General features: G+C 44.6%; 1 long non-coding RNA gene across 2 annotated transcripts in view; it reads left to right on the top strand.

Annotated features, from left to right (window-relative positions):
* Window positions 1-228: 228 nt before the first annotated feature.
* Window positions 229-14,581, top strand: part of LOC131495489 (uncharacterized) — a 70,760-nt gene continuing 56,407 nt past the window's right edge. Inside the window, exons 1-3 of one of the 2 annotated variants that reach the window (XR_009253978.1) lie at window positions 229-5,166; window positions 5,262-5,383; window positions 11,464-11,546. This is a non-coding gene — a long non-coding RNA (uncharacterized LOC131495489). Of the gene's footprint in view, window positions 5,167-5,261; window positions 5,384-11,413; window positions 11,547-14,581 lie in introns of both variants that reach the window. The other variant, XR_009253979.1, reaches the window with a different exon arrangement.

The raw sequence follows: 14,581 nt of genomic DNA, 5'->3' as shown, positions 1-14,581 counted from the left end.
TTGTCTCTGACTCGGGCCAAGAGACAGAGACCACTGAGTCCCCATGGGGGGCTCGTGGGGTGTGCATTCCTTTGGCTATCAGTGGCTTGTCTATTAATGGGATTAGGTTTTATAAAGCAGTTAGTATTTACAGTAAATGGGTTGGTGGTTATGTGTAGGTTTATTTTCTATAGGTCTAACATAAAAGCTTGGCTGTTTCCATTTCTCTGCCACTGTACACACTTCTCAGGTTCTTATTTGAGTTTCTGTTTTTATAATTTGTTTCCAAGAGTGGTGGTCTAAATGGTTTAGGGAATCAAAAGGGCCTTATAGATTTAGGTCTAAATGGTCTATTTTAATTTGGTTTATTTTCATTAGGTGTAAGCCTGTTATGTCTATATACATGAGGCTTAAAACTATAGCCTTATCTTTTTTTTCTAATGTTTTATTTATTTTTGAGAGACACACACAAAGTGTGAGTGGGGTGGGTCAGGGAGAGAGGGAGACAAAATCCAAAGCAGGCTCTAGGCTGTCAGCACAGAACCTGACACGGGGCTTGAACTCACAAATGGTGCTATCAGACCTGAGCTGAAGTTGGAGGCTTAACCAACTGAGCCACCCAGATGCCCCAAAGCTATCGCCTTTAGCTTAAGTTAGCCTCTCAGCTGTTCTTATCAAGTCAATCAGTTCTGTTTTTCTGCCTCACACAAATACTGTAAATAATGCTGTTCTATCCTGTAGTGCACAGCTTTTAGGCTGAACTTTTAATTTGTTTTGTTGCTTCCACATGTATCAGTAAGGATGTCTGCCCCTATCATAAATCATAGTTAATAGTCCTAATTTCATACTACTGAAATATAATAATGAAATGAAATATATTAATAGCATTCACTGTTTTCCATGGAGATATTGTTAAGAGATGATATATTAGGTATAGGTCTTCTTAATCTCCAGTTTGCTACCATATAAACAAAGATCTTTGTAAACTAATATTATTTCCCCCAGATGTTCTGAGTACTGATTCATTTTAGCATCAATGATAATGGGTTTTAGGTGCATAATCTCTACTTTTGTGAGGATCAGGTTTTGTCTTCCTTTGGACCACAAATCTAATAGCCACTGAGTTTCTGTGTCCAAATGTGTTGGAATTCCATTCTAATTTTTGTCATTTCTTACCTGGTTTTAGTTCTCTCTTCAATGACTCTGATTGGTTCCATATTAATCATTTGTTGTAGTTTTGTCTATTATCATGGGCTTTTAGCTTCTAGTTAGCTAATGTTATGAGGGTCAAAATGGTTGAAATGTAGATTGGTGCCCTTAGAGGCAAAAGGGTATGGGTTTCTTCCTAACCTGGAGATAACTTTTTTTTTAAGTTTATTTACTTATTTTGAGAGAGAGAGAGAGAGTATGCGAGTGCAGGAGAGGCAGAGACAGAGGGAGAGAGAGACCTGTGCTGTGAGATCGTGACCTGAGTGGAAATCAAGAGTCAGACACTTAACTGGGCCACCCAGGCATCCCTGGAGATAACTGTGCTGGTACTTTTCCTTTCTGCCTGTTGGCATCTGTGTTACTCTAATGCTTCTAATAAGAGCACTAGAAGATCTTCCTTACTTGCTCTAATACAAGATATAATTGACTGCATTGGTTGATCAGGCCAATATCTGGAGTTTCCTTAATTTTAACTTTTGCCCAAAGTCTTCAATAGGTCTCTATGGATCCTCAGATGGTAATATATAATCCGTTCTATCCCTAAATCACCTCTTGGATCATTTTGGAAGGGTTCGTAAGTCGGGTATATTTACTATTGTTCTGCTGCCTTTCACAAGTATGTTCAATATATGTTTTATCAGAGAGATGCCTAATCAGATTCCAAATGATTTGTACTATGGTAAAGCAGAATAAGATAATTGTTGCGGACAACATTAGCATCCAAATTATACTAGCCCTATCAATTTTGTCTATTCAAAGGTTGGTTATAATTTCAATAAGATGCCATAAATAGTAAACAGTATCTTAAGTTTAAAATTTGTCAAGCCATTAATGGGCTTTTTAAGATTTTTGTTAATATAAATTTATTATAATTTATCACTTGTTTCAAATTTAAATGGAATATGACATATTTCACAGCAATGACTGCTGTTAATTATTATTACTTTGGTTCAGGTTGCAGACTATACCAATTGTTTTGTTTGAGGAGGTGAATTAAAGCTCAGTGACTGAGTTTGTCTTTGCCAAAAATGTACTCAACACAGCTTCACTGGGAATTTTACAAGCCACCTGCACACAGGGTAGTAATGTCTTTAATAAAGCCAATAAAGAAATGCTATAGCCCGAACCAATGATAAATGAACCACACTATTGTCCCAGGAAAAGGGAGATGATAGGAATAAAGTCCAAATTTAGTTGAGGCATACTTTTGTTAAAAAAAAAAAAAGTTAACTGAGTAAATTAGAATATCTAATTGATTTTATTAAGCAATTTATGAATCCAACAGCATCACAAATAGCAAGTAGAGAGATGCTCTGAGGAGTTGTACAAATGGAAGGTTTTTATAGGAGGGAGAATGGGGCAAGGAAATTATCAGCAAAAGAAAAGAAAGTTTAGTCTCAGGCCATGACAGCTTCTTTGAAGAGGGAAGGGACCAGCAGGGTTTGTTATCATGCAGATCACCTCACTGATGCCGATCAGGAAATTTCAGATTGACTTAATTTTTTTTAAGTAGGCTCCACACCCAGTATGAAGGCCAGCTTGGGCTTGAACTCATGACCCTGAGATCAAGAGTCCGAGGCTTAATCAACTGAACCACCGAGGTACCCCCAGATTCACTTTTAAAAGGTCACATTGTTGGGGCAACTGGCTGGCTCAGTCAGAAGAGCATGCCACTCTTGATATCAGGGTCATGAATTAGAGCCCCATGATGGGTGTTAGAGAGTACTTTTAAAAATAAATAAAAGGCCACATTCCTGGGATAGGGTGAAATTGTAACTAAATCTTGGTTTGTTGTTGTTGGGGGCAAAGGACTCCATTTTGGATTTCTCTTTTTAACACTTTATAGGAGTTGACGCTCAAGAGAGGCTTAGTCAAGTGAAAACTGACATCCAGAAGTCAGTGCAAAAGTTCTGTGTTGCTAGAGCTTGTTGCTAGGGAACAAGGGCACAGGTGTTGTTTGGCAAGATGATCTTCCCTACGATGCTACTTGGCTTTGCCCCTGCTTCTAAGAGAGTTGCCTTTACTGGGGGCAGAAACTAATTGTCTCAGGGTCTTTGGGAACTATTTTAAATCAGCAAAGTTTATGATTGCTCAGAGCGAGCATTCTCCAATAGTCCCCACAGCTCTCATTATTTATGGTCTCATGTCTCCTTGACAGTTACATCATCTGTTTTCATTGATAAGCCGCCAGCCAGGCCCCTCAGCAGCTGAGTTGCTGAGTTCTGATGGGAGAGAACAGATGAGACGATGATGTCCTGACACAACTTCCTTCATTCTTATATCAAACCAACTTTACCTCTGAAAACAGTTTGTCCTTCTCATAAACAAGTGGACTTGACATCATACCAAACCAATACACAACATAGGCAGAGCTGGAAGAATCTGGACTGTCTGGCCATTGGGGGCCGGGAATAATATCCTTGGATGATAGATACCTGGGAGGCTGGAGAAGCCTAGGACCCCCATCAGACAGCCAATCCAAATGAGCACAACCTGTCACAAATTTAAAGCTGCCTCCTGACAAAGACTTTCATGTGGAGGGTTCCCTACACCCTGAGGCAATTCAGGTGACTGGGTTCTGAACAGAATTTCACAGGCTTGGAGCATCCCCTGTAGCCCTAGTCCTGCTGATGAGGCGTGGACTGCATGTGCCCACTGCGTGGGTCAGGATATCCTGGAACGAGGCAAAGTTGAAGGAAGCCAGGTCACAGGATGGGGCTATTCAGGGTATGAGTCAGCAGCCTAATATGCACGGCCTACAAGCCCATATGGAGTTTTCCCCACAAGGCAGAGCTGAAGGTTTTCCATCTGTTTTGCCAGGGAGGGAACACTGGCAGGACAGGATATCCTCCATTTAGACATATCTGGGAGTCCTGGTCCCTAGAGAAGCCTAGGACACCATTGGCTGCAAGTTCACAGGGGGACCATTGCCCATTTGCAGCTTTCACTCATGGTGATTTTTGAAAGGTGGGCTCCCTCCATGCTAAAAGCTACGAGGGTGATTGGAGCCTGGTGGGAGATTGACAAGTTTAGAGAGCTGCGTCTGCCCAAGTCCAGCTTCTGGGTGCATAATGCACATGTACAGGCTACACAGGTAAAGCCAGGGACATGGAACAGGGCAATGTTGGGCAAGATCCAGTCACCTGAGGAGGCTTTGGAGGTAACGGACATGTGCCTAATCCCAAACTTTCACCTACACAAATAGACATTCTCACTGAAGGCAGATCTGGAGTAATCTGGAGTGCCTGATCAGGTTTAATCAGCGGTCTGGCTAGAGTATCCTCTAATAAGGACACCTGGCAACCTTGATTACTGCAGAAGCCCCAGAACCCAGCGGACACTAAGTCTTCATGGACTCTGCCCAGCTCCCATTTCAGAGGCTGTTCAGGGTGTTGGGTCGCTGCACCCTTGAGACTATGCAGGTGGTTGGGGATGGGTCTCAGCTCCAAAGGCCTGGTGGCCCCAGCTGCTGAAGGACAGCTAATGGGGTACATACTCCTCATGATGTGGGCTGTGCAGGTTAATGTAGCCATGGACCTGAGAAAAGGTGAGTGTCTTGTAAGGCCAGGTCACAAGAGCAGACTATTAGAAGTATCAGGCATCTGTCTAATTATAAGGCTTCACCTAACAAATGTGTATTTTCCCCTTTAAGCAGAGCTGGAGAAATCTGGACGGCCTTACTAGGACCAGCTGGAATGCCCCCTTATAAGACACAGCTGGGATCCTTAATTGCTGGAGAAGTCAGCTCCCTTTCAGACAGTTCGAACGGGGCCTGAGAGTTCCCAGTTTAACTTAGGGCTTCAGAAAAATTTGGGGGGTGTGGACTCTCTCCACCCTGAAGGCTAGCAGGTGATAGGCAACTGGTTCGAGCCTCACAGGCCTGGAGGATTCCAACAGCCAAAAGCTGGCAAACGGTGTGGAATGTACATTACAGCTGGCAGGTCATGATTGCCAGTGTCCCGGAACAGAGCATATCAGGTGAGACCGGGTCACAGGAGGGGGGATTGGGGGTACAAGGCATCGACCTCATGCATAAGACCTACCTATGCATTGTGCGATTTTTCCCTCTGAAGGTAGAACTGGATGTTTTCAACTGCCTTGCCCGGGTGGGAACCTGCCAGCAAGACAGCTTACCTTTCATTTGGAGACACCTTGAAGTCCTGGTCCCTAGAGAAGCCCAGGACCCCATCAGGCAGTAAGTCCACATAGGGACTGACTATCACCCATTTGCAGCTTTCGGCTCAGAGCAATTTTTGGAAGATGAGCTCCCTCCATGCTGAAGACTATGTAGGTGATTGGGGCCTGGCCAGAGGTTCACAAGCTTGGAGGGTCTAATCTGCTTGATGCTTACAGGGTGGGGACTGCATGTGTGGGTCACCAGGTGAGGGTAGCCAGGGACCTGTAAAAGGGTGAGTGTCATGTGAGGCCTGTCCACAAGGACACAGGTACTTGCGAGTGCCTGGCATATGCCTAATGCAAGCCTTAACCTACATAAATGCACATATCTTGTGCCTGAAGACAGAGCCAGAGGAATCAGGACTGCCTTACCTGGGTGGGGCCCAGCAGGATGGCTGGGAATCTCCAGTAAGTGACACCTAAGAGACTTGATTATTGGAGAAGCCTAGGACCCCAGCAGGCAGCCAGTCCAAAAGGGGACAGACAGTCACCACTGTAAGCTGGGGCTTCAGAAAGATTTTCAGGTGGTGGCCACCATCCACCGTAAGATGACTGAAGTGGCTGAAGTTTGGCCAGAGCTCCACAGGCCTGGAGTGCCCTGGGCAGCACTATACCAGCTGGCAGTATGCAGGCCACACCTGAGCAGCCTGCATAGGTCAGTGCAGCCCTCTGAAGCCCAAGACTGGGGGTGGGGACTGTAAGTGCACAGGCCCTGCAGGTCAGGGCAACCCAGGACCTGGAACAGGGTAATATTCCACAGAACAGGGTTACAGGAGGGGGCTATTGGGGGTGTCAAACAAAAAATAAAATTGCAAGTTATTTTGCTAGCAAAACAAGTTTGTTTGGGAATAGCAGAGGAATTGCAATTCAGGACAAGCAAACGATGGCAAGCCACAGGCAAGTTGGAAGAGACAAAAGGAAGGTCAGCTTTTATTAGGTTTTAGGAAGAAACTTGGGAGGGTTTTTGAACAAAATTTCATTAGAGAAAATTTCAAGGTTGTGATGGTTTCTCATGGGCTGTAAGAGGTGGTCAGTGTACTGTTGCTGGGTGGGGAGAGCTCTTCCTTCCTCAAATGCAGGAAAGAAACTCCTATGTGGAAAGTGTCCTCCCTTGCTGAGATAAGAATTCTCTTCCTTCCCCTTGCTGGTTATGCAGGCTGCTCCCTCTTCAGGGATGCCCCTGAATATTTAGTAAGGTTTCCTTTACTCGGTTTCACAGGGGTAGCTGGATTCTGCCTAATTCCAACCCTTAACCTCCATAAATACAAAGAGCTCCCCTGAAGGCAGGGCTGGATCTTAAGTGCTGTGCCTGGGTTGGAAGGGGGGGTTGGAGGAGGCACTGCTGGCTGGGGTGTTCTCCCAGAAGAGACACCTGGGAGGATTGGTTGCCGTAAAAGCTCAGGGGGTGTTTGACATGAAGTCTCCATGGGGTCTGTCACTTATTTTAGCAATTGCCTCAGATGACTTTGACGTGATAGGTCTCCTCCACCCTTGAGTAATGCAGGTGGTTAGGGATGGCCTGGAGAGCCCTGGGTGCACAAAGGGGACATTCTGGGTTTATCGCATATGTGCAAACCCCACAAGTTAGAGTATCCAGGGACCTGTAACAGGGCAAGTGTCAGGGGAGTCTGGGTCACATGAGCTGGGTAGGGGTACCTGGGTTCTATCTTCTTCCAAAGTTCAACCTATGCAAATGTACATAGTCTCCCTGAAGGTACAGATGGGGAAATCTGGACTGCCTTGCCAGGGCATGACTGGTTGGGATGGCCAGAAGTCTTGATTGCTGGAGAAGCCTGGGACCGCATCAGGCAGCCAGCCAGTCCAAATAAGGACAGACTATTGCTGGATTGAAATTGCTACCTCAGGACAGCCTGGGGGGAGGGGAGTGCTCCCTCCACACTCCTCAAGCCTCCTCAAGCCATTGAGGTGGTTGCATTATGGTCTGGAGTGTTTCCTGCATCCCAAGGCCAGGTGACATGGTATGAAGTGCACTGGCATGAGCCCCACAAAGTAAGATAGCCAGGGACCTGGAACTGGGCAATGACTGGCAAGGAAGCTGGTCATAGGGGGATGCTACCATGGGAACAAGACATCAACCTAATGCACAAGGCCCACCTACCCATTGTTTAATATTCCCTCTGAAGATAGAGTCGGAGGTTTTCCAAATCCTCTGCCAGGGAAGGGCCATGCCTGCAGGACAGGGTGTCCTCCAATGGGAGACAGCTGGGAGTCCTGTTCCTAGAGAAGCCTGGGACCACATCAGGCAGCAAGTCCACATGGGGACAGACCATCACCAGGTTAAAGCTGCCACCTCAGACAGATTTTCAAGGTTCCTTGCATCCTGAGGCCATTCAGGTAGTCGGATTCCAGCCAGAGTTTCAGAGCCTGGAGAGCCCTCTACAGCCCAGAGTTCACTGACAGAGTGAGAAGTGCACAGGCTGTGAAAGTGAAGGTAGTCAGCTACCTGAACTGGGCAGTGTCAGGAGAGGCTGGGTCACAGGAGGAGGCATTCTGGGTTACAAGGCATTGGCCTAATGCGCAATGACAACCCATTCTGGAATATTCCCCCAGGAGGCGGAGCTGTAAATTTTCAACCGTATTGCCATGGAACAGCCATGCCAGCAGGACGGAGATCCTCCTTTGAGAGACACCTGGGAGTCCTGGTCCTAGAGAAGCCCTGAATCCAACAGGCAGGAAGTTCACATGGGGACTGTCACCCATTCGCAGCTTTCTGATTAAAGCAGTTTTTCAAAATGTGGACTCCCTCTACGCTGTGGTTGGGGCCTAGCCAGGGTTTCACAAACTTGAAAAGTCCGGTCTGTTCAAGGCTGGCTTACAGGATACAATTATGCATGTGTGTCTCCCCAAAGTCAGGGTGTCCAGGTATTTGGAACAGGGCAAGCATCCAGGGAGGGCAGCTCATAGGTTCAGGCTCTTGGGTTACATGGCATCTGCCTAATTACCAGCCCTAACCCAGCACAATGTCCCATGGAAGGCAAAGCTAGAGTAATGCAGCTTGCCTTGCCATGGCTGGATAAGGTTACCCAGCCAGGGTATCCTCCAATAAGACACCTCTTAGAGGCTTGATTACTATAAAAGTCAGGGACCACAGTGGACAGTAAGTCTAAATGGGGACTGAAGTAACTAATGCCCACCTCAGAGCCATTTTCAGGAAATGAGCTCCTTCCACCAGTGTTTTAAATGTATGTTTGAAATGCAATGGTTGGAAATAAATTTTAGTTCCACAGTTCTGGAGGGCCCCAAGTACCCAAGGGTGACTTTCAGGGCATGTACTGTGCATGTGTGGATCATGTAGGTCATAGTAGCCAGGAACCTGAAATAGGGCAAGATTTGGCAAAGGGCAGGTCACAAGAGTGTGGAATTAGGGTATCTGGCATCTCCCTAATTCTAAGCCCTAACCTACACAGAAAGTGCATATTCCCACTGAATATAGAGATGGAAGAATCTGGCTTGCCTTTCCAGGGTAGAACCAAGTGGGGTGCTGTGGGATACCCTCAAATAAGAGATACCCAGGAGCCCTGATTGGTGCAGGAGACTGGGACCCCAGCAGACATTAAGTCCACATAGGAACTATCTCATTTCAGCAGCCACCTCAGTAATTTTCATGAAATGGGTTCCCTCCAACATTGAGGCTATGCAGGTAGTTGTAGAGGGGCCTTAGCTCCACAGTTCTGGAGCGCCTGGGTTGCCCATGGGCAGCTGACAGGATACATACTGCACATGTGTAGGCACACAGGTCAGGCTTGCCAGGGACCTAAAACAGGGCAAGTGTCTGGGGACACTGGGTCATAAGAATGGGTTATTGGCAGTCCCTGGCATCTGTCTAATTCCAAGCATTAATGTGCATATTGCCACTGAGGGCACAGCTGGAGGAATCAGGTGGGATTTCTGGAGTGCCCTCTGAAAAGATATACCTGGGAGCCTTGATAGCTGGGGAAACTCAGGATCCCATCAGGTAGCCAGCCCAAAGGGGGACTGACAATGCCAGTTTAGGATGGAACCTTGGAAATACGTTTTGGGATGAGCTATCACCACACTGAATGCTTTGCAGATGGAGCACTGACCAAAGCTCCACAGGACTAGAGGGTTCTGGTTGACCAAGTCTAGATGACAGGAGACATACTGAGCATACATGGGATGTTCAGGTAAGGAAGCCAGGACCTAGGCAATGTTGGAGAATCCCTGTTTCATGAATGGGCTTTTGGAAGTCTATGGCATCTGGCCTATTGCAAACCCTAACCTACACAAATTTGCATATTTTCCTTGAAGATAAAACTATTAATCTGGACTGCCAAGACTGAGCCAAGTGGCCTGACTAGGAAACATTTACTAACGGCATCTAGGAGCCTTGCTTGTTGGTAAGCCCAGGACCTCATCAGGTAGCTGGTCCAAATGGGAGCTCTTTCCACCCTTAAAGCTAATGCCTCAGAAAGACTTTTTGGGATTCTGCACACTCTGCCCTGTAATGCAAGTGGATGAGGACCATTTGGAGCTGCAGAGGCCTACAGTGCCCCAGCTACCCAAGGCTGACAGGTGGGTACATACTGCACATTGCAGGCTGTACATGTCAGGGTAGCCAGGAACCTGTTGCAGGAAAAATATGGGCACAAGCCCAGTCACATGAGGGGGCTGTTTAGGGTACAAGGTATCTATTTCCAAGCTCGAACTTAAACAGATGTTCATATTTCCCATGAAGGCAGATCAGAAGTAAGACGTCCTGCCTTACCAGGGTAGGTCCTGGCAGATGGCCAGATGTCCTCCGATAGGAGACACCAGTTACCTTTGATTGCTAGGGAAATCTGGAACCTCATCAGAGAGCCAGTCCAAATGTGGACTGCCTTTCTGTTCAAAGCTGCCTCCTCAGAAAGACTTTCAGGTAAGGGATTCTTCCACCCAGGGAGCTATGCAGAGGTTGAGGACTAGCCTGAGCTTCACGTGCCTGGATGGCCTTGGATTCCTGTGGCTGGATATTGGGGGGCGGGGGGACATACAGCATATGTGTGGGCCATGTGGGTCAGGACAGCCAGAGACCTGGAACAGACCAAGTATTGAAAGATGGCCTGTTGGCTTTTGTGGATTATAAGCATCTGCCTAATTCCAAGCCCTAATCATCACTAATGCACATATTCCCCCTGAAGTTATGGTTGGAGGAAACTGGATGCCTTTCCAGGGTGAGGCTGGGCAGTCTGGCAGGGGTATCCTTCAGTAAGAGATACCTGGGTGCCTTGATTGCTGAAAAAAATTGGGTCCTCATCAGGGCGGCTAGTCAGATGTAGACTGACTGCTTACAATTTAAAGTTGATGCTTCAGAAGGTTTTGAAGGTACGTTCCGCCTTCCCTGGAGGCTATATAGGTGGTATAGACCAGCCCAGCCTCCACACCGGAGGGCCCCAGCTGCAAAAAGGTGGCTGTTAAAATGCATACCACGTACATGCCTGCTGCACAGGTCTGGGAAGCCAAAGACCTAGAACTGAGCAGTGTCTGGAGTATCCTGGTCTAAAGAGCAGTCTCTTGAGGGTCCATGGCATCTGCCTCATTCTAAGTCCTAATCTACACAAATGTGCATACGGGGGTCAGGGGTAGTCTGCCCCAAAATGTGCCATTTTGGCATATTGATCATTTTGAATTAGAAGTCATTTAATAAATAGTGCAAGAAGAACACCCAAAGCCCCTCTTGTCTCAAGAAAGCAGGAAATAGATCTCTCATGTGAAAGATACCCTTCCTGTACAGAAAGTAGAAAGTCATCATTAACACCAGAAATAGCGAATTCAGAGCACAAAAGGCTATTTACATAAACATTGTTACTTTTACTAATTACTACCCCAGCCCAAATTCTGTTTAGAATTCCTTACTAATTGAAGGTCTCAGACATAAATTTTTTTACTGCCAATTCCTCAAGCTTATTGTAATATGAAAGCTACCTGCTCAGTCATTTCTTTGGGTCTCAATTTTAGTATTGAGCCTCCATGCACAATTAAATTTTGTGTTATCTTCTGTTAATCGGTCATGTGTCCATTTAATTCTTAGGCCAGCTAGAAGAATCTTGAATAAGAGAAAAAATTTTTCCTCCACAACAGCATAGTTGGCAGGATAAACTTTCCTAGCGGGATACTGCTGCAGCTGAGAAATCCTGGGACATCTGACAAAAAGCCAGCAAAAGGTAGGAATTCTTGCCATATCCGCCCCTGGGAGAGTCCTTTTACTCTCTCTCTAAATTTAGATCAGTAGGAGAAAATATTCATGGAACTGGTTCCTTGGGGTGGTAGCATACCCTTGGTTTTCTTCCAGAGATGGTCACAGTTTTTCTTTGTATTCGTATCATTTGTCATAAAAGGGAATCGCCATAGAGGAAGGCAGGTATGGGATCTATCAGCCTTCTGTTTGAACCAACCTCACAAAGTGGAGAGTTCATGATTCTCATAAGGCTGGAGTCTGTTTAGACAAATTTTGCTGTGGTTCCTATATGTAAAAACTGGATGAGGTTTTTCATTTCGCCTTGTTCTATGTCCTAAGAGCCTGGCTTTGTGACCTGTGAGAAGATTCTCTCTGGTCTCCACCATCAGGAGGGTATATTTACTTGGGTGTACCTTAGTGGCTGATGAAACTGACCAGGGTTTCAGGACACATAATTGCTAGCAGTATTGATGCTAGCTCTCAGGAGAATTTCTCATAAGAAGTCCCAGCCCTGGGGCCCCTGGGTGGTTCAGTCAATTAAGCAACCGACTCTTGATTTCGGCTCAGGTCATCATCTCACAGTTCATGAGTTCAAGCCCAGCCTTGGGCTCTGTGCTGGTGGCACAGAGCCTTCTTGGGATTCTCTCTCTGTCCCTCCCCCAGTCACATTTTCTCTTTCTCTCTCTCTCCCTCTCTCTCAAAAAAATAAACAAGAAGTCCCAGCCCTTTAGGGACCTTTATTATCTTAACCTTTGTTGTTTACTGGTGCTGGAAACATATCAGTAGCATGTACCCAGCATCACAAGTTAGCAGGTCTGTGATTGGGGATGTCTCAAGTTTCCTTGGGACCAAAGACACCATATTTACTACACCATCCAGTAGTAAGCCAGTACAACAAAGGCTTTTGCTTTCTTAAACTATTTTTGGTAGTAAACTTTTGGATCTTTGGGTCCACATCATCTATGCCCTCTCCAGGGATACCTCTTGCATCCATGGTCTAAGCCTGGAAAATTGCCTCCAGGTCATTCCATAAAAAGGTTTATGGGTAGCTATTGATGATAAGTAAGATCCTACTTGTCAATGGCTGGACAATGGATCCTTCAAAATGGCTATATTTGAAAGAAAAAAAAAATCCTTATAGAGCTCTCAAAATTGTCTTATAAGTAAGTATGACAGCTAGCCTTAGGGATTCCCTTGATAAGGTGAAAGAAAAGAAATTAGACTCAACACAAAGTAATGTCCACACCTAATGTCAATTTCCCTTCTCACAATCTGGTGTCATCTGCCTGTTTTAACTTCCCTTTCTCTACATGATTTACAGGGAGTGCTCTGGACTGATCTCTAGGTTCAAAGTGTATAGGTTTCTCATATAAATGCTGAAAGCGAGGAAATGAATTTCATACAAGCTCCTGAGACTGGTAGTAAGGCTGGCTTTGTGCCTACTGTTCAGGGCCCTGTTATCTGGCTCTGCCAGCTTCAGACGTTCCTATGCAATGTCCTTCGCAGATGTATCCTAGACCCCCACCAAAATGAAATTCATGTCCCCTGAACAGCAGATCTTTTAGATTATACAGCCCTTTACCTCCACTTTCAGAAGATCTTACTAAATTAGGAATTAGAAAAATTAATGGTCATTCTCAACATTCTCCTCACAGATAAAACAGGCGACCAAAATCTCCTACAAAAGATCAACGGAAGGCCACGTTTAGGGACTAATAGAAACCAATGTTGAATTGTGTATTCAGAAACAAGGCTTTTGTTGAAATGCTCTATACAGAACTTGCAAAGGCATAAGTCTTTTGATACCTATTTTAGTTAAAAATCTCTCTAGTATAAAGTAGCAAGTTTGATTAAAAAGGTAGAGTCAGTCCCCTAATACTTAGGCTGTAATTCAGGTCTTTGGGGGCAATTAAAAAACCTGTCTTTGTCTTGTAAATCTCTGCAAAACCAGAAATGTAACTCTTTACTAATGTAAACCTCCAAACCTAACCTATTTCTCTGAAAATGCTGTAGATAAAGATGAGGATATTGAAGCAAATTGTCCTGTACTTCTAAAAGGTATAATACAATTACCCTGAAACTCTTAGAAAAAAAAAATGCATTCTTTCTCTGTTCCCCAAAGTTAGAAATCTTACCAAGTCTTTGAAATGTAAACAGTCCACAGTCATGTGAGCTTGAAGGAAAAAAGGCATAGAGGCCTTTTTAAAATACACACAGCTGAAAGGGATCTTGTGCCCAAACTCTACCAGCACAGCCTTCTTGAGGTTACTTCCAGGGACAAAGAAAAATCTTAAAAGTCATCTCCACATGTGTATGTATATACATTATATATATGGTATTTTTCTACCTCTGGAAGGTATTGCCAAAATTAATTCATAAAGGAACTCCATTTACTTGGCTTAAAAAATTTAAACACTTATATAAATCCAATATTCATAAAATTCTCAAAAATAGAAACACTAACAAATGAATTTTAGGTTTATATGATCTGGGAAAATATTTAATATTAAAACTAATTTAAGATTGTTGGTTTATTGAAAATAGACCTGTCTTTAAAAAAAAAAAGATGTCTTTAGAGTGATCAGTATTAAATATAATACTTTTATTCTATCCAGGTTTATTAATCAAATAAGTTCATGTTATCCCTGTAGCAAAATTTGTCAGCAAAAAATAACTTAGAATAATAATTTGTCTAATGTCTCATGAAGTTTTTGTGGGTAATCTAAACATAATTCTGGGGAGCAAAGGATTTAAATAGATGTAAGTAATATAAATATTTATAGATTAAAAAACAACAATGGTATTTTATGGTATGCATACTTAAAAATAGCTTCCAGGGTGCCTGGATGGCTCAGTTGGTTAAGCCTCCAACTTCGGCTCAGGTCATGATCTCACATTTGAGTTCTGTGCTGACAGTTCAGAGCCTGGAACCTGCTTCCGATTCTGTGTCTCCTTCTCTCTCTGCCTCTCCCTGTCATGCTCTTTCTCTCTCTCTTTCTCTGTCAAAAATAAACATTAAAA

The sequence above is a fragment of the Neofelis nebulosa genome, chromosome 15, assembly GCF_028018385.1.
Source record: "Neofelis nebulosa isolate mNeoNeb1 chromosome 15, mNeoNeb1.pri, whole genome shotgun sequence".
NCBI lineage: Eukaryota > Metazoa > Chordata > Mammalia > Carnivora > Felidae > Neofelis > Neofelis nebulosa.
This window is presented reverse-complemented; position numbering and strand designations above follow the sequence as displayed.